We start from the raw sequence: 20561 nt of genomic DNA on the forward strand, positions 1-20561 counted from the left end.
TTTGTCTTTCTCTCTGGCAAGCAGAGTGCTTTCAAACCTGATGAAAGACAGTGTATTTGCTTGCTGCACTTAGTCACATGTTCTCTAGAATGTGACTTAATAAAAACAATTTACCCAGCAGCTGGAGTTTCCCTCAGTAAGATCATGATGCTCTGTGCTGGCTCTCCGTAGCATTTTCTTGCTATTAGTTTGTCTACACTGCTTTCTTGGCTAGGTTACCTTCAGGCATACCATGTGCTTGAGTAACAGCGATAAACAGGAAAATGAGGCAGCTCGTAAGATTATTATTTTAGTTAGGTTTTCTGTTCTAAAAGCCAAGAAAACATCAGCAGGGCCCAATACACCCGAGAGCGCTGTTTTTTTTCCCCTCTACTCAGTGAGCTATTGTATAGCTGTATGAAAGAATTTGATGGGACACCAAATTAGTTCAGGATCCCACTGGTACTTTACTGCTGAATTTGATCAGCCATGAGCTCACGTCATTACTCATGAAAACAGAGGGAAAAAAAAGATGGGGAGTTTGGGTTTGAAAGACCTGAACAGACTCAGATCTGGGGTACGTATCAGGGTCGCTCTGCACACGTCATTCGTTATATTCATAAAAATTGCGCTGCAATGCCATACAGACAAAAAAAAAGACGTGAAATTAAAGGTCCCCAAAAGCCAGAGGAGCTTTCACAGGACTCCCTATGCTCACACCCAAGTCGGCAGGTCCTGGTGGCACCCTGAGGTGTCACCTGCCACATGCTTGAGTGTGGGTCAGCAGGCTCTGCCCTCCCAAGAGATGCAAAGCAAAGGCTCACGTCTGAACACACGACAGATGGCTACGTTTGAGACTAACCAGCTGAAGGAGTTTCTCTTTCCAGCCCTTGTATTTGTTCTAGAGAAGAAAATCCTACCAGAACCGTGCTTTTATTCTGTGCTTCCCATGGAGGGTGACATTACCTCGGACACAGAAAATCAGATAGGAAAGTCAGGTGGGCCAAGGCCTCTTTCCAGTGTGTAACCAGTTCCCACCTTCCCACTCGAATCTACTTGCCAACCTCTTCCCCTGCTTCTTCCAGCAAAGCCCAGAAACATTCAGACTGATCCCACTGCAGGCAGACTCTCCATACTTCTGCAGGGCGAGCTGGCAGCTCTGGGCAATGTGTAACAGCACACAGTGCTTTACTGCCAAGTCCTCACTTAAAACCCCCTTCAGAGGGCAGCGGCCGGGACGGTCAGTCTCCTGGAGCCACGCAGTAGCCGTGGGACATGGCCTGGTCTCAGTCCACTTGTAGCGGATCCATGTCTGCCACAGACGACGCGCTCAGCATTGGCACAGGTAGTAGTTACCGGTGCTGTCAGTCATCACAGAGGCTGCAGTTAAGGGAGTTCACAGCTCTCGGTCCTCATGATCTGAGATGCACCACAGTAAGGAGGCCTCAGAAAAGGCTGGACTGATCACCTGCCTGCTCTGTGAAAAAGACAGGGAGCAGCAGTGCAGAGGCTCTCCTTCTGGTGTCATCCAGAACCATTGTGTTCACTAAAGACAAACGGATGAGAAAGCAGGTACAAATGAAATATGTTGCATTTTCACCTCATTGTTCCAGTTAGCTCAAGTTAGCCTCAAAACAACCCTACACAGGAAAACAGCATCAAGAAAAGGCATGGCAAATACCACCAAGAGACAAAAGTATATTTTGTCAATTGATTACACAGATAGAAAAGTCATATAGGCAATTGCAATGATGACAACAATTTGAAAGAACTGGCAACATCCCAAAGACTAATGAAAGTATTTTCATCCAGTGCTGCTTAACATCCACCCAGAGAGCAAGTTCACAAATTGTGCATGTTTGAGTTCAGACAAAAATGTCCCAGCCTTGTCAAAAGTATGGATTCTGCAGTTGCCTACCCAAGGCTGTAAGACTTCTATAGGTGTTGCCTTTTTTCTTTTGTCTTTTTTCCCCCCTTTTTTTTTTTGCTAGACATGGCTCTTGTAACATCTTGACTCCTGAGCAAGATGAATTCTGTCACTGTGCCAATTCTGTGCACTAGGCAATAGAAGGCAAAAGATAAGATTTCAGATGTGTCCCACTTATATGTCAAAATACTGCAACACTGACAAGTATTTTAGTACTGTACGTTCCCTGAATACTAAACCTTTTTCTTCTACTAACTGGTGCTATACAATATGGATTTGTTTATACTGCAGTTTACCAGTGTCCTTTTTCATTTGGAGTTAGACAGATAGGGGAAGAAAGTCCCCCACAAAAATTAGGATTGCATTTTTCCAATCTATACTCAGGTTTGTGGCAGAAATCAACTATTCATACAAGCAATGATTACAAAATCCTAGAACTACGCTATGTTCACACCTTTTTCATCCTGTACTGTTCTTTATCAAAGCTTAACTCACTATTTATCTTTGCAAGGTTTAAAAAGAATGTTTTATTATCTAGCACAGTGTCCTCTTGCCATCCTCAGAGATGATGGAGTGGAGAGCACACTTATAAAATTTGCAGATGACACCAAGGTGGGAGTGGATGCAAGCACTTCAGGGGATAGGATCAGAATTCAAAATGATCTTAATACATTGGAGAAATAGTCTAAAACCAGCAAGATGGAATTTAGTAACAACACGTACAGAGCTCTACACAAAGATAAGAAACATCAAATGAAAAATACAAAATGAGGAATCATAAAAGGGGTGGAAGGACTGAAATAAAAGGATCTGGGCATTACAGTAGGTCTCTAAGCAAATATGTGCAAAGAAGATGAATCGAATGAAAGGGAAATCTCATCCTGGGATGTATTATAGCAGGAGTACCATTTGCAACAGGGAATTATTCCACTCTGTGAGGCTCTGGTGAAGACCCAGTTGGAACACTGGGTCCAATTCTGGGTGACTAAAAGAAGAACAACAAGGAAATAAGAGATTTAGAGAATGTAACCTATCAGAAATGGCTCAGGCAATTAGTTTGGTTGCTCTAGAAGCACTGAAGGGAGATAAGATAATAGTTTTCCAGTATGTGAAAACTGTCCAAAAAGGTCTATGATCATTTATTCTCTTTGCCCAGTTTTCAAGCAAGAATCAATTAGATCCTGCAGAAAGGCAGATTTATTTATATACTGGAAGAAAATGCAAGGCTGGCTAATAATTCTCCCAGGGAGAATGGGAACTCTGCTAGTGGCAGATTTTAGAAGCTAGCCTTACTGAAGAGATCAGACAGTGCTGCAGGTGTATTATTTGCTTCCACTTGGAACAGGGAAATGATCTCAGTGTTTTCACCTCCCCCTGTGTTTTTATAATTAGACCATTGCCACAAATCTTCTCAAGAGCTCCATCAAATTCCTTTCTATTTGCAGAAGCCCAGAGCTGAAGCTGAGCCATGGGTGCTTTTTAATCACTTCAGTGATTCATGAACTTTGTCTGTATATGAATTCAGGATCAGACACCTTCCTGTTCTCTTTTGCCTTGATTAATGCATTTGTTGCACAAGATGGGACCATTCTCATCATCAAAGCTTCCTCCAGTCTCCATCCAGGATCCAGCCTGAGCAGCTGGAGGAGAAGAGGAGACCATCTACCCGCTGAGGACTCCCCAGTGTCATCCCACTTCTACTTGAGTCCAAGCCTAAAGTCACAGGAAACGACGATACCACCATCGCCTGCTCCCCACCTTGGTGGTGAGGAACGGGGAAGGATGCGAGCTGCTGCGCTTGCCTGGCTCCCCGCTCGGGGAGGTGCTTCAGAGTGTGGTGCTGTGCTAAGGCACGTGAGGACCAGCTTAGCTGCAGGAGGATGGAGCACCACATGGGCTCATTTGCCTTATTTTGCAGTGTTTCTTACAGACGATTTTGTTTGCGGCCCAGAAAATCCCAGCAAGGCAATTAGCACGGCAAGTAGATGCAGGCGGCAACCTCAGGAGTGAGGCCGGTGCAGGTGAACAGCTGGAGATCTCCCTTGCATCTCCCCGCAGCGCTTCTGTTACAGGTGAGGAATATCCTCCCGACAATGTGAAGCAGTAGTGAAACGTTGAAACTTTTGCATAAGCATTTTTTCTTGCTTGGAAGGAATTAAAAAAAAAAAAAAAGAATTGCCTGTATTCAAAGAAGATCATTTTAGTTCAAAAAAGATTTTAAATCAAGGAAAAGGAGGCTTCTGGTAGAGGGCTAACTTGCTCATGAAAAGTAGTTGGGTTTCTGAGACATCTATGTGAACCAAGAAAAATCTGTACAGAGATGCATGCACTCAAGTGGTTTCTGGCCATCTCAGAAAAGCTCACAAAAAGTTTTGAGGAGGAGGATTCTCAGCTGAACCCAAAATGCAGGGGTCCCACACACAACATTCAGCCACGGCCACCACCCTGTCCTTGTCTGCTCCTCAGCATCCTGCCTTGTAGAAAGTGAAAAATCAACATTTGTTTCCTTAGCATTCAGGCATCAGCCTTTCTGTTAAACAGCAAGACCGATTTTTCTCTTGCACTTTCTCAGCCATTCTCTGTGTACCTCCCCCTCCTGCTAGAGTCTGATTCCTCCTCTCACGAAGGCAGCCCTTTTGCTCTCCAGAGCATCCCCCTGGATTCACTGGCTTATCCTTACAGAACAGAAAGATGTTGTTCGAAGTGGGTAAGGACAGTAAATTTTGGATCTACATGTTCCTTTCCACCCATTCACACACCATCTTTCAACATGTTTCTTTTTCCTTAAATGTTTCTCTTTATTTTTCTACTTTTCCTCCTTCGCAACAGCGCTTGCAGCTCTCCCCTCCCCAAAACTGACCTCCAATAAAATTCTCTTTTGTCTGCTCTTCTTTCTGCCCCTGTTGCCTAATCTATCCTTTCTTCTACTTACTTTTCTTGCTACACCTAGGGACATGTCTCCTCAGCCGTTTACCATTTTATTTATTTATTTGTTTTCTTGCTTTCGCTGGTTGGGGTGAGCTTCTGTAATGCACCCATCAGCTGTGGGCACCCTGCAAGGCAGTAGCAATTGCAGCTGATGTATCACCCAGGTTTGTGGTAGCTCTGTAGGGCTGCATCAGCAGTAGCGTTATAGCTGTATGCAGGATCTAGCAGGAACTCTAAAGGCTGCCCAGGATCCTAAGGAATATTTGGGGGTTTGCTGTAGCGCAGTTCCGTGCAGCGACAACTACCCAGAGCTCAAGCGAGCTGTAATCCCCCCTCTGGATAGCTGGGTAGGACGCGTGGCAAGGAGCTGAGAGCCTCCTCATCAGGCCGTATTGCTCTGAAGGAACCTTGCCGGAGCCCTTCCAATGTGGGATGCCCCCGGCGCTTGCCCAGGGCTGCACTCCTGCCTGGAAACAACAGCCAAGAGCCATGATGTCCCTGGCGGGTCCCTTGCTGCCGATGCCCCAGCACTTCTCAGCCCCCAGTTTGCCACGTGGCCTCCGAATGCAGCCTTACAGCTCCTCCCTGCAGGGCCCACAAGGAAAAAATGCCCTCCCAGACAGAATGGGACCTTCTAGACCCCCTTGGTGAGCAATATGTGGTGCCACCGGCAGGGACAAGGATATTGAAGGTTGGCTTTTGTCCTATAATAACTTGCATCGCCAAATGGCCGGGTAATATGCTGCTCATGTCGATGAGAATTTTTCTTTTGTGGTCAAAAAGAAAATTGGCAGGAGTGGTCAAAAAAATAGCAGAATTCTTTTCTGATGAGATACAACTCTTTTTCAGTGCACAAGATGGAGGTATAAAGAAATGAGAGGAAATAAAGCAGGCCTGTGAGATTTAGAAATGAGGTCCCGGGTTTCCTGGAAGCCGATTTCAGTCCCACTTTCCCCACACAGCCAGATCCCCAAAGGCATTTGGATGCTCAGCTCCCAGATGAAGCAAAGGGGAGCTAATGCAGCCCTTTGATGGAAAGCCCTCTGGATAAGGGGGAGCGCGTGAGCCTCGCCGGCGCAGTGCGCCAGCTTCGCTTGCCTGCGAGGCGGGCTCCGCGTTCCTCTCCTGCGCCGCGCACAAAGCCCAGCTCACTGGCAGCGCTCAATAAATAAATAACGACGGCAAAACTTGGAGCATAAGCAAAAGGATGCAGAGAAACGAGCTGCCTATGGTATTCCCTTGGATATGGCACACCACTTTCAGCACTCCTGCTGTAAGCTTAAACTAAGGTAAGTAAGAAAACAGTAATTAAGGTAACACATTGCAAAGTACTCTAGGTAGATAAAAAACAATAATCAGAGACCATGATAGGTCAAATGTGTACAAATTATCATGGAGATTATACTGCAAGTCCATAAACCAAGCGGATGGTGCTCAGGGAGTAACGATGGAAGTGTTAAAGTTACCTGGATTCTTCTTTTTAACAAAGAGTTACATCAGGATACAACCTTTGTATCCTGACAGCGCGCCAGGCTTGTCTGTGGTGCATCACTTGTTATTTGTGAGAGAGGGCTGGGGGAAATTTAGAAGACCGGATGAGTGCAGCCAGCAGAAAAATGTATGGTGATGGAACAACATCTATCCCAGCAAATGTCCTTTGTTGCATGTTGTTCAAAAGCAAGTGAAGCCAGGAGCTTCTAGTCACTGGATACTGACATGAGAGATTATCCAGTAGACCCATACTATTCTTTTGAGAGTGAAAGCAAGGCACAAAAGAATAAAATGCAGTAATAAAGTGCTGTGCAATGAGTGATAGATGAATAATTCAGGGCCAGGGACAAGCAGGTGAACGCCAGCTGGTTCAAGCTGGTATTAACTACAACTCATATTGTAAATCAGTATCTTGCATAGAAAGCGATGTGCTGTCAACAGAGTTCTCAGCTATTCCCATTCAGATACTTCAGGAAAACATTTAAGACCCACCAGGAATGCTGCTGCACTGGAGAAGGTAACTTTGCATCCCCTAGCTCAACTTCAGGTCTGCAGCTCTGGCAAGGGCATCATGGAGCACAAGAAGTCCCCAAAATCCAGCAAGGCAGCCAAACTCTGCTCTGGGCTGCAGGACATCGGAGCCCTTTAGCGTATGCTTTGAAGGGGGATGCTGATGGCTTGTAATTGTAACAGACTCGCACTTGCTCCTGCCACAGATAAAGGCAGATTTCCCACTGAATTCAGTCAGGGTGGAATAAAGCAACTGGAGCATGTCCCTGCTGTTGTGACAGCAAAATGTCATGCAATGATTATTAATACTAGAGCCAGACAAGCATCTTGTGGTTATACAAGCATATGGAAAAAGAGTCTCTAAAGTAAATGCATTTAAATCAAGTTTAAGCCATATCACCAAGTTCCAGCAGAAAGGCCAGAAGAAAGAATAGAGAAAGGATTAGAAGGTTTAGAAATTATCAAACACTTGTGCATGGATCAGGTCTATGCACAAGCAGCACAATTTATTCCTTAGAAGACACAACTAGGAAAAACTGAACAATGTTATTAGCATCTAATGACTATTTACTTAGAATGACTGAGTGTGCACTTCGCAGCTGAAGAGAGATTTTCAGAGGATAAAGTGGTATTTTAATGAATGAGCTAGAAAAGTTTATTCTGTCCATAATAAAGAGGAAAAAAAAAAAGAAGTGCAGAAGCAATGTGCTGACATGGAGCCACTCCTGTGACCCAGCTCTTATCAAAGAGCCCAGGGGCCAGCAGAGAGGGTGTCCTACAAAATCTACCCATCTGAGCGGATTCCTCCCTCTTGTGCATTTTGCCAGGGTGAAATGCACTTGCATGAGGACCACCTCTCTTCAGAAAGAGAATGAAAAGAAAGCTGCAGCCAGGAATTGTAAAATGTGGATTTTCAGTGTGGGATGCAATCTGGTGGAATATATGAAAAAGTGCAAGCTCAGATCAAAGTGATTCAGAGGTGAACAAATCAACCACCGCCAAAACATGTTTTTAGAAATATTTTGTTTTACTGGAAATAAAACAGTTTGATACTGTCTCAACTAACATTATTCTTTAACAAAAACAGGAAAGATTTGCCCTGAAATATAGGTAAATACAAGTTGGGTTTCCCCAGACTTTCAACTTTAAAACCACAAACACAAAGTATTTGAAATCTTTGCCTTGACAAGTCTGACTGCAATTCAAGATTACTTTGAGTCTCTTCCACAAATTTTCCACTCATTTTCTGAGTAATTTTTTTTCCACGAATTGAGTTCCACCATATTTGCAACGGATTTTACATTCTGTGCATCAAACACAAATGGAGGCAGGTAACACACATATAGTGGAGGCTGCAAAGATGGTTGCCAAACACTTACTAGTTCCACCCTGTGATAAGCAGTTTCTGATTTTTTTTTTAATTCAAATTCTCTCATAAAACATGTAATTTAAAATATATTTTAGAAAAGCCATGACACAGGTCCCTGAAATGCTCTGAAGCTTTCAAGAGAAATGCTGTCATTTTCATGCCATTCTTCTAGCACTCTGATAATTCTATATGAATAAGGTAATTTTTGACACATGTAAGTACTATTGGGAAGAGTAATAAATACTGCTATCTCAGCATTTCGCTGTATTCTCAGTGTCATTTATCTCAAAAAACAAATACAATATTGTCAGCTATACATTAGTATATCTTAGCTAAATCCACGTGGTTCTTTCAAAATTAATCTTGAGGTTTTCTTTGTGCTTTCAGGTCCTTATGTCTGCACTGGGATTCACCAGAGTCCTACTTACTGTGCTGCAGTAGTGCCTTGCTGGTAAAGTAGGTCTAAAACCTCCTAATCAAGAGGTTTGAGTACTGTTCGTGAGTTAAAATCTGCAAGAAGCAGCAGCAAAGTAAACATCCTTTGTCAAACAATATCTAAAATTGACTGCACTTGGAAACAACATGGAAGGAAGAGTGTGGTTTTGTTCACAGCACTGATTCCAGCTGAAGAGAGGTGCTCGGTGTGTGGGAGACGGCAGGGCATGCGAGCAGCAGCACCAGCCCCTCTGGGTTGCTGGCCCTTTCTCCTCTGCTGAAGCCTCCAAGTGCCTCCTCTTGCATGGGCAAGGGGGTTTTCATAGCGCTTTTAGGAAGTAGATTATGGTGATGCTTCAAGTCTGACTCTGTGTCATCGGTTCCCAGCTCTTCTGGAAGTTTAATATCTCTCCATCCACCTTAGAAATGGAAGATAGGTTTTATCTCAGTCACGTTCAAGGATTGTTGATATAGGGACATTCAGGAGAATTAAATTTGCGTCTGCTCACATGTTGCAGCCGCGAGGTGCTCCTGTTCACAGCCAGGCTCCGAGGTTTGTTAACACACTCCACCAGGGGAGCTGCTTGGGCAGGCCGCACCACAGCAAACATCTGCGGGACAACAGGCCTTGCTCCCCTGAGGGGAGGCAGCCCAGTAAGCCGGAGGGGGAGGAAAAGAGCTCCTGGGGGCCGACACAGCAAGCAGGAAGAACGTGCCCACAGCCAGACACGCCAAAAAGCCCTTTGCTCTTCTCTTTCCCAGTTGAAATCCCGGGACTTCTCATAACCTTTTTATTCTGGCTTATGCCAGTGAAGAGTTGTGCCGACCAGGGCTCACAGCCTGGAGGAGATTCCTGCTGGAACAGCATCTTGCTTTGATGTGAGGTCCCACATGTGGGCCAACCTTGCCCCAACCAAAACACAGCACCTTCACTGTTTTTGTCCTACTGATGCTCCTGACACAAGAGCGCTTTGCCCTCTGCCTTCCCTTTTCCATAGGCTCCCAGAAGTTTATTGCGCTGAGTGCTGGCGACAGAAGAAAATTGCGATTTCTTCAGACTTCTATTGACTTTAAATATAGGTTCTTTTCCTAAAAGTGCTTCCACAGCAGAACTGGACATCTCAGAGGATGGGTAATGAAATACAGAGGATTGCTGCCTCTCGCCATGCTTGGCAATTACCAAAAATTGTTACTCTTTGACAGCACCTCCTCCGTGATCACACACCCACAGCAACAACCATGTTGAGCCTATTGCATGGCTTTTACTAACTTGCCATGAGTTAACTGGTAAAACTCCAGATTCCTCCACTTCAGCTCACCCAAGCAAAACAGCAGTGAGTACAGATTCAATTAGGAGAGTTTACAGGCCAGGCACTCATAGTTCATCACCAAGATAGGTCTATTTTGCACAGATCGCAGCTACAGTCACACATGGATATACTGATTGTAACCTGTTCTGATTACTCTTTTAGCAAGAATTTTTGTGTTTACTAACAGCAAAATTGCTTGCAGAAAAATGAAGAATGAGCAGGCTGCTCCAGACTGTCCATCTTTGCGGCAATAGCTCCTTCCTTGGAATGGCCTCACCACTCCTGCCTCATGCGAGCATCTCTCATCTTAGTGAGTCCAACCTTTGTATGACTACATCACCTATTAAACACACATACACTCCCTATACACACACTCCTGCTCCTTTCAGTCAGGAAATTTAGGAATCCTAATAAATAGGCACCCTATTGGTTAGATTTGGTAAATCTGAAAAGAAAAAGTATATGGCTGAAGTACGGTATGACAAATAACCATATACCAGCCTATCTGGGCAACGCTGCATACTCTGTCTAAATATATATGACTTGCTTAGACAGATAAATGCACACATATACACAGATATATGCATATAGACAGACAAGGACATGTCATTTATGTGTTGGTGTGTAAATACACAGATGCACATATGCATAGAATATTTCAAAAGTAACAATCAGATTTAGTCGCATGGCTTCTTGATGCTACCTCTATAACTATCTTGTGCACACAATGTGCACATACTGCTGATACTGCAAAAACCATCTGCACTTGCACTGCATAGCAATTCTTAGTTACATTTCCCATGGAAATAATGATTAATGAAATCATCCTCCATGTGTCCTCCTGCCTGCTTTTTCTCTCTTTAGCAGCTCCGGACATAATTGGAGATAATTAATTCCTTACAGAATCCATGAAAACAGGCATCCAGACAGAGGAGACAGCCCCTGTCCACACCGTAGCAGAGATAAAGGCTGTAACATGAACTAACGTTCATTTGAAGCCAGGGAATCTGCAAGAGGTGGCAAATTTAGAAGTGTAGCAACCCCAGGAAAGCTTACATAGGAACTTCTACTCAATCGATGGGAATACTAGCTTCATTAGTCCCAGTGCTCATGGCAGTACTTTGCTTCTGCTAATCTGAAGGAGAATATTTCCCGATTTGTACTTTGGACCTTCAGTAAATACACGCATCCTGTAGATTCTGGGTGGATAACAGATTTATGTCAGAAGAAATTAGGCCAGGATATAACTGATACTAGGGGAAGGGTCCATGTATAGAGATGATTTCTTAGTTTGGCAGCTGGAGAGGAACTAAAAAGATTTCCAAGTGTATTTTTCTTGTTCCAGATACTGAACCATATTCCTTACTCAAAGACATGCGGCAGAGTAGAAAGGATGTCAGCCTTAGGAAAATCTGCCTACTAAGAATGCAAAAGGTTTAGAGTTCATACAAAATTGGAGATTCATGGCTGAAGTGGAGATTTATGACTCCTGGAGCTTTTTCCAGATGAAGATGGCAGGAGGCTGGTTTCATATTACTGAGTTCTTCTGAGACTCGTGACCAAACCCCATGCCAAGGAGGCATAGCACAGTGTGGAACTGGCTCCTGGATGCTGACTTTCATGCCTCGTACGCCTGGAGACACAGGGCAAGAACCATAGCGGCTCCGAGGCTCCTGTGCGCACTGTGGTGCTCAAGAAGGGGCAACCGAGGGGCTTCATACAGTGATGGGTCTAATTAAGGGTTTCCAAACCTGCTAAAAATCACTACCTGTATTGTGGGGTTGTGCATGTGATAGCAAGATAGAGCTCATTGGGATTCAAGTCACCACATTCCCATTAATCATGTTAATAATTGAAAACATGCGTTCAGCTTGAAAGCACAGCAAGAGAGTTAGGCAACCCTACATGGAAATGCAGTGTTAGCTGAGTCTAATGATACTCATTAAAGTACCCTTGCCAACTTCGCATGGAAAATCCTCCCACCAAAATCAGGTGCACAATTTGCATTTAATTTGCCTATCTGGACCTAACAAATCCCTTCCGCAGGCATTCGTTCCACCTCAGAAACTCCCTTGAGACCAGCCTGACCCTCTCCCACCACACAACGTGGTGCAAGTGCCGAGCAGAGCCCCACGCAGCCGCTCAGGGCTGGCCATGCTCTGCGGGAGCCAACACCAGACCCTGAGGTCTCCAGACAACTGCCCTCCAGGTTCGGAGCAGGGGCTGAGCTGAGACACGACGATGCAGAGCTCCCTTGAGCTTCAGGAATGCATCAGTCTGGACGTCGGCTCCTGAGCCAGGCCCGGTGCCTGTGCCATGCGCGTCACATTCTGCTTTCTGCTCTTCCCACTGCTTTTAGGAGGATGCAGGGGGATGCACTGCTCGCAGGATGAATGCAGGGGACAGATACTTGCTTAACAGATGATAAGCAATGACACGGGGAAGTGTTTTGAAAAGCTCTTCTCTACCACCTTGCACGCGGCTCGAGCAGGCAGCATTTTGGCAAGGCGTTCTCTTTTCGGTATTCTGCTCCTAGCACCGAGGGCTTGTTCAGTGCGGGTTTGCGCCTGCCTTTGCACAAGCCGTGTCAGACACACGCACTACCCACGCTCCAGCCACTGCACCTCCAGCTAAGGGGCTTTCTTGAGGGTTGCGGCTCCAGAAGAAGGCTTCAGGATCTCCAAAAACAAAATAGCCCAAACAAAATAAGTAATCACAGCCAGTGAGACTGTCTTGTTGTTCCAGCTTAAATTCTTTTTTTGCCAGAGCTTGCATGAGGTCATCATTAAAATGAATTCCAGGTGAAAAACCACAATACAAATTCTTAACAGAGCGGTGAGGTTAGGACCAAAGCTCACTGTTGGAAGGCAGGTAATGTTCATAATTCACAATGCCAACCTTTCTCACCTTTCTCTGAAACAAAAAAAGAGGGCCTTTTGCTCTGAACAAAGGAAAGCTGGGCTCCACTTGGGCCTGGATTGACTATCAAGTCAGCATGGCAGCTCAAGAAGCCCCAGTAGCTCCATCATGTGTCTGAGCCCCGAGGGAAGAACAAAAAAAAAAGAGAAAAAATTAAAAAGCTTAGACATGTGATGGAGAGGGGATGGATCGCATTTTAGGGACTTTTCTGTTAAGATCCCCGCCCCTCACCCCAAAAAGAAAGCATGTAACTTGCTGCTGCTTTTATCAACGATAAAACAAAAAAAGTCTGTTTGAAGATGAGTTTTGCAATCCTATACCAGGAAGACAAAAATAAATAAATAAATAAAGCAGCAAGACTTGTTTACATAGTAATAATCTGGTGTACACAGAGTTTGAAATCCTGACGAACAATCTGACTTATCTTCTACGCGGTCTTCCCATCAGCTCCTCTCCCCATACACCCTTTCTCCACTGATCCATAAACACAGAGGGAGCGATTTGCTCCCACCTGGACACCAGTTGTCGTTGGGCTGCCTGCACTCATGCTGGTCCTTGCTCGGAGGAATGTGGTATCCTGCGGGAAATGTGCGCTCCAGGAGCCTGTGCAGCGCAGCATCAGGGCGACAAGGCCTCATACCTGAGGTCTGTCGTGGCGCCCATGAGGCAACAAGGAGGCTGCTCCAGGGCGGCCTGGGCCCTACCTCATGGGGCTCTTCCCCTGCCGGTTCGAGGTGGGTTCAAGACTCCAGCAGGGCAACAGGCACTTCCTTCCCCGTCAGTCCTTCTCCTGATTCCTGTCTCCTGCCAAACCCTTCCTCCCTGGTAGGTGCTGGCAAGAGCAGTGCTCGGCTTTGCAGCTGCGCTGCGGCAGGAAGGTGCAGAAGTCGTCAAGTCCTTACAGCTGTTACTTCATCTTGCTGAGGGGAAATGTGTTTTGCAGGCAGTAGAGCCTGCCTCTCAGTGGTGTAGGCACCACCCCTGGGGTGCTTTTGAGAGCAGAAAGGGTTAATCAACGTCAAGGCTTTCAAAGCCCGGTGCCCTTGGAGGGGTGCGGAACAGTGTTTGCAAGCGGGGCCGGGTGCTTTCCAGGCAGCGGGCAGAGGGGGCGAGACGCGGCAGACACCCCCGTGCTGCCTGCTGGCCTTGGCTGGAGGAGCCTGTGCTGGGGCTTCCCGGGGGATCGGGGAGAAGGGCTCTCCCCTCACCCAGCCCCAGGCACTGCTGACCCAGCCCTCTGCTGATGGGACCACTCTGGTATTTTTCATTAGCAAAGTTTGGAAGATCCTTTGGAAAATACAGGCCAAGCCCTCGAGCAGCGTAAATCAGTGCAACTGCCCCGAAATGTATCGCCAGGGATGTGTCACGTGAAGTGCTCGGGATTACTACGGTATAAACAAGTTGTAGAGTCCTGGGCCAGGCGCAGGGAAGTGGAATAACAGGCGAGACGGCCGTCTGCTCCACCACGGGCCCGGCCTTCGCTTTGTGCAGGGTGTCTCTGTGCCGGGTGCTCCTGCTGCCCGCGCTCCTCAGCACCACAGGCAACGCACTTAGGACTGCCCGGCCCTACGATACCTCCTGACGTCCCTTGATAATCTGAAGACCTGTCATTCGAGACTGAAAGCTGCTCCCATCTAAGGGCACAGGAAGGCAGCCGGGGCCCGGGGGAAGCAGATGGGGTTTCGTGCTGCACATGAAGGACGCAACCAAGTCAGTACATCTGATCTGGAAGGAAAATTCCCTTTTAACCTCTGATCTGGGAACCGGTTTAGCTGAGCATGTGAGCAAGGCATACACACCAGGCTCTTCTGTTATCAGCTTGGAGAAAAGCCCTGTTAGTGATCTCATGCATGGGGTGGCTATTTTGCCAGAAGGAGTACGATTAGACCCGAATTGTTGTTTCCTCTCTGCTTCCCGAAACTCCCCTCCCTGATTAAAACCAAACTTTTACAATATCTTCTTTCCAAACTTCAAACCTTTTGGCTGCATTTTTTCTTTTCCGTGTCCGTGACAGCCAGCACTGTAAGTGCCAAAATGTTGAGTGAAAGTTTGTTTTCTTCTGTGAGACTCTCCGGCCACTGTGGCTTACTCCAAAACTACAAATAGTTGAGCACTGTTGAACACTTGAGAGGGAAGTGCTGAGTGAGCCAGAGAGCAAGGAGTTGGGAAATTTTGTATTTTAGTCCTGGCCGTACTGCAATCCTATCTACCTCCCGAAGAATCTCCTTTCAGCTGCAACGCAGCCAAGCACATGAGTAGTTTCATCAGAATGGTCATAGGGCTGCCCATGCCAAAAGCTCAGCCCATGTGTGATCACCATGCGGTGTCCAGAATCTTCATTTGGCAGAATTCTTCATATAAATCAGCGGGACCACTCACATGCTTAAAGTAAGAGCATATGTTTAAACACCTTGCTGGATCAAGGAGTGTAATCCTTCTTTCTCACAGCTGAGTTGAGTTCAAAGGCTCTTCAAAGAAAGATGTTCACCATCCTTTTTTTTTTTTTTTTTTTTTGCTGATGTTGTTTGGAGAATCAAGACTAACTTAGGCCGGTGTATATAAAGCACAGCTCAAACTTGAATGCAGCAAGCCTATGGGGACAAGTGGGATGAATGGTTAATAACTGTATTTATCTTTATCTTTATCTTGCTTCCTTCATCTGTTTTGTTTTATGGAACCTGGTTGACCAGAATCTAATGTCCTCAGACATCCTTGCACAAGCAGCTCACAACAGACAAGATTCAAATCACAGTGCAATCATATGCACAAGCATTTTGAACTCAGTTTGGATCTGCTCATCCCCAAAGTGAGCCATATACTCTTTCCCCTGCAGGTGACTGTAAAATTCCCCACTGACGTCAATGGGAGCAGGAGCAGGCATCAGACTTGCACATATTCATGTGATTCATTCCAGCTCTCAGATCCTTTCTCGCCTGCCTGGCTTGCTACCTGCTTTCTCTCTGAGGCCTGTCCAAGTTATCTGCTCCTAATTCTGAAGCTGATGGCACCTCACAGCCTATGGAAGGAGCCAGCTCCAAATTACAACTTCCCGAGCTTGATGGGTTTAAAGTTAAAGACAGATTAGTTTGCAATCCACAAAAGTTGCTCTTTGAGTTCATTCCAGATGAAGTCATCTTCAAAAAATCACGGATTAATGTCACAACATTCCTGCCAATGAGTGTAGCACTGCGAGACATCCGGTGTGTTGGGGGGCACTGGTGAATTCTGCTCTGGATACAAACCCTTTATATCACTTTCAGACACCAGAAGACTCCCCCTTGTATTGTGTCACATTGTGCAGTCTCACTCTACCAGGCTGCTTCCCAGCATTTTCGTGGCTGTTACAACTCTTTATGGGGATCAGAGGAGGCCCATCAGGCTCAGTCAGTGGCAGCTCTTGGCACGGTCTGGAAAAAAATCACAGACACATGATGGTCAGCAGTGGGATGGGGAAAGTCTTGACAACGCCGGGCCAGATCGCTCAAGGAATCCTGTTTGTGAAGGTGCAAGGGGCTGGAGAAGGTTACTTCATTGCATCTTTCTCAACTCTGGCCCTATTTTATTTCACCCTTTAAGCCTGGGTGCAAACCACTAGGAAGAACCTGGAAGAACCTCTTTCATGGTAAAATCAAACAGGGAGTTTAATTTTGTGCATATTCTTCACTTAGAAATTTAAACTGGAGCTCAGGCGTGTAGAGCGGGCAAGGCAGCGTGCACAGCGGGTGTCCCCTGCATAGCTGTGGCCTCACGGGCCTCCTCGCATCATCTCTACCGTGCTTTTTTGGTTGCGATGGTGAAACTGAGATGTCCACGCATGGAAACGAGGCCGTCAGTGCCTGAAATACCCTGACACATCCCGGTGCAGGCGGACTGGCCCCAGCACAGCTCGGGATGAGGCCGTCCCACGTTCTGCTAATAAGTGATGACACCATATGGTACAAGTCAGACTTCTTATATGAGAGCTGAGGAGCCTTTTGGATTAAATTATTTCTCTTCAGAAGTACCCTCGGGTTTGCTACTTTCCCTTTTGTTCCTTTTTCATTTGCTTGATTTCTTTTCTTATGCTGCTTCTGTGACATTTTGTTCAGGGTTTGCAACGAATGAACGACAATTTAGGATGATGAATTATGGATTAAAAGAAAAGGCTGGGCTATTCTGGAATCACTATTCACTGCCTTTTTAGGAGAAAAGGGATTCCAAAACGAGGATTTTTCAATTATCTATGGCAAAGAAAAAGAAAAGGAGGAAAGGAGAGAAGAAAAGGAGAGAAAAGAAAAGAAAAGGAGAGAAAAGAAAAGAAAAGGAGAGAAAAGAAAAGGAGAGAAAAGAAAAGAAAAGGAGAGAAAAAAAGAAAAGGAGAGAAAAGAAAAGAAAAGAAAAGGAGAGAAAAGAAAAGAAAAGGAGAGAAAAGAAAAGAAAAGGAGAGAAAAGAAAAGAAAAGGAGAGAAAAGAAAAGGAGAGAAAAGAAAAGAAAAGAAAAGGAGAGAAAAGAAAAGAAAAGAAGAGAAAAGAAAAGAAAAGAAGAAAAAGAAAAGAAAAGAAAAGAAAAGAAAAGAAAAGAAAAGAAAAGAAAAGAAAAGAAAAGAAAAGAAAAGAAAAGAAAAGAAAAGAAAAGAAAAGAAAAGAAAAGAAAAGAAAAGAAAAGAAAAGAAAGAAAAGAGAAAAGAAGAAAATGAAAGTACAAAAGAAAGAACAAAAGAAGAAATGAACAATTAAAAGAGAGAGAGAGAGAAGGAAAGAAGGAAGGAAGGAAGGAAGGAAGGAAGGAAGGAAGGAAGGAAGGAAGGAAGGAAGGAAGGAAGGAAGGAAGGAAGGAAGGAAGGAAGGAAGGAAGGAAGGAAGGAAGGAAGGAAGGAAAAGAAAGGAAGAAAGGAAGAAAGAAAAAGAGAAAAAAGTACCCTGTTAGAGCACCAGGGAAGCACTCAGTTCATTGAAGAATTGTCCCTATCAGGCTTTCCAGGGCAAATTTTTAAAAATATCTGAATTTAATGGTGCTTACAGAAGTAGTCCCTTGAATCTGCTGGAGTCTACCCACAGAAGCAAAAGGCACCTGCGCACGTGAGGTCTGCCCCTCCTCTACCACAGCCGAATTCCCTAAGCACAGGACTGCAAATAACCCAGGCAGTCGCTGCTGGATATTTGCAGTCCTCTACTTAAAGCCACAAACAAACATATTCTCAAGTACTCTGAGTAATATGTGCGTAAATACTCCCTCCCTTGGCTGGAAGATTATGGGAAAAACAATTGCAACTTTGTTGACCTAACTTCAACATTTGAAAACTATTAATAAAGATACACGGGGGAGGCTCGTATGGTGGAACAGAATTTGCCGTCTAATTACAGTGCAATTTATTGCACGCATTTTGAGGGATGCTGTAGAAAAATGTTAAATCTTCCAAACCCACCTGGATGCCACCCTGTGCCACGTGCTCCAGGTGTCCCTGCTCGAGCAGCGGGGTTGGACTAGATGATCTCTAGGGGTCCCTTCCAACCTTAACCAGTCTGCAATTCTGTGATTCTCGTCTGAAGGAAAAGGGTGTTACTGAATGAGTGTGCAGAATTTGTTGCTCCCTTGGCAAGTGAGGCAGCACGGCCTAAGAGACAGAGCACAGGGCTAGCGTGCAAACCCCTGCTCAAGGCCTCGCTCTGCCCTCACGCTGTGGGTAGGCCAGGGACAACTGAACCTTCCCATCTCCGAGCCTCGGTCTCCAGTCTGCAAACTGAAGATTATAATGCTCAAAAAGGGCTCTATAAGGATAGGAAAGTAGTGTTGCAATAGCCTTTTTTTTTTTTTTTTTTTTTTTGGAGGAGGACGAGGAGGAGAATTAGACTCTCTCTGTTGATGAATTCTGTAAGATGGCTTAAAAGCACTTTGTGTTTGTTTTTAATAAATTAGCAGCAATGTACTCACGCCAGGCTCCAGCCTGCCTGTTTCTGTGGCCCTGGCAACACGAGCGTGGGGAAGGCACCGCTGGGATCTAACCCGCTCCTGCAGCTCTGCTCCGCTCGCGGCTGCACCGGGACACGCGGCGGCGCCGTCGGAGCCGGCGGGGCCGAGCGCCCCTCCAAGTGCACAGTGTAAAATCATCAGGCCAGTCTGAGGAGCTGCCCCAGCACCTGCTGTCAGCAGTTAGATCGCAAATACGGAATTAACTGGAACAGACCCCCTCTCCCCGGCACTGACCCTCAGCTTGCCACCAAGGGGATACCATTGCAGTGGAAAAAAAGGTATCACCTATCAGAAGGACAAGAATATGAACAGCATCTGGAAAACATTTACCAGCTACCATAGCGCACGCTTGCCCATTGCACTGCAAATTTGAGCATATGCAGCATACTTATATGGATAACCTCCTTCCCTGGCATTTTACCCTTTTTTTCTCCTCTCCAGGCCTGGGCCTTATTCACTACCTTTCTTTCTGCCCCGTATTGCACAGCCAAGCTCCCCTTGGTTGCCTTTACCTTTGCCTTTCCCGACAGCTGAGCCTCCAGTCCTCCTCCACTTGCTGCTTTCAGCAGCGCCCTTGGATGCTTCCATCCCCTCCAGATTGGCACCATCTGTCATGTCACCTTCTGCCTCTGAAGCAGCTTCCTCACTGCCTACTTATCTGGCTAACTCCTTAGAGCAGCTCCAGCAAACTGCAGCACCCGGCAGCAAAGTGTGTGTTCCTCGGCCTGCCTCACAAGGTTGGGCTCTCACACGGCAGCCACTTTTCTGAGTCTTTCCCACTCTCAATTATCCTGCACTGCTCCTGCTTGCACCATCAGGGCTCCCATATGGTCTAGTGGTGAGGATTCCTGGTTTTCACCCAGGCGGCCCGGGTTCGACTCCCGGTGTGGGAATCCAGAATAACTTGCTATCAATTTTCAGCTTTGTGTTTGATAGCCCAGGATCAATCTTGGAGCTTCCCTCCATCTCCTAGAAAGCTTGATGCTGAAAGCCAAGGCATTTATGCCGACAGAGGGAAAAGCTTTAATTGAAGTTGGGGTTTCATCTGAGAGATGAGATGCCAGCAAGAAACAAACAGTTTGGGCCAAGGAGAGGGGAGCGAAGCTGCCCTGGCCGCAGAGGGCCTCAGTGGGGTCAGGGAGATGGATGGCAGCTGGTTTTAGTGTTACCCATTGCCTTTAGGCTAGGTGTTATGGAAAAAATCTTTATGGAAAGACTAGTTAAGCATTGGAACAGGCTGCCTGAGGAAATGATGGAGTCGCCATCCCTGGCAGTGTTTAAGAAACATGTAGATGAGGCACTTAGGGACATGGTTTAAGAGCTATGGTGTTGAAGGGCTTCCACTTCAACTTGATGATTTTGAAGATCTTCTTCAACCATAATGCTGAGTTCGTCAGCCAGACCTTGGCAGGAGCCCCTGTCCTCCTGCATGGGGACAGATGTGACAGGGCAGAGACTTAGGCTGGGCCACAGGAGAAAGGAAGGCCCCAGGAAAAGACTGCATGAGGACAGGAAGGAAAGCACTGAAGGAGGATGGTTTAGGTTGCGTAGCTGCTCTTTCTCCTGGTATTTATATCTGCCATAAATACAAAACTGGATACTGTTCAATGCTCTGATTTTTATTCTTGTGTTGGGAAAAAAAAGGCAAAAGAAAATCAATTGCCAATCCACGGTGCAGCTGAAAGGGCAGCTGCAAAGGAGGACAGGCTTTAAACAACCCTGGGCACCCAAAATAACGAGCAA

At 45.9% G+C, this 20561-nt stretch overlaps 1 non-coding gene across 1 annotated transcript; it reads left to right on the top strand.

Annotated features, from left to right (window-relative positions):
* The first annotated feature begins 19639 nt into the window (after positions 1-19639).
* On the top strand, positions 19640-19711 carry TRNAE-UUC (transfer RNA glutamic acid (anticodon UUC)). The gene has a single exon. It is a non-coding gene; the product is annotated as a tRNA-Glu (tRNA).
* Positions 19712-20561: the final 850 nt, after the last annotated feature.

This window comes from Tinamus guttatus, unplaced genomic scaffold, assembly GCF_059628265.1.
Source record: "Tinamus guttatus ecotype Peru unplaced genomic scaffold, ASM5962826v1 Tinamus_guttatus_pri_ptg000601l, whole genome shotgun sequence".
Classification (NCBI taxonomy): Eukaryota; Metazoa; Chordata; class Aves; order Tinamiformes; family Tinamidae; genus Tinamus; species Tinamus guttatus.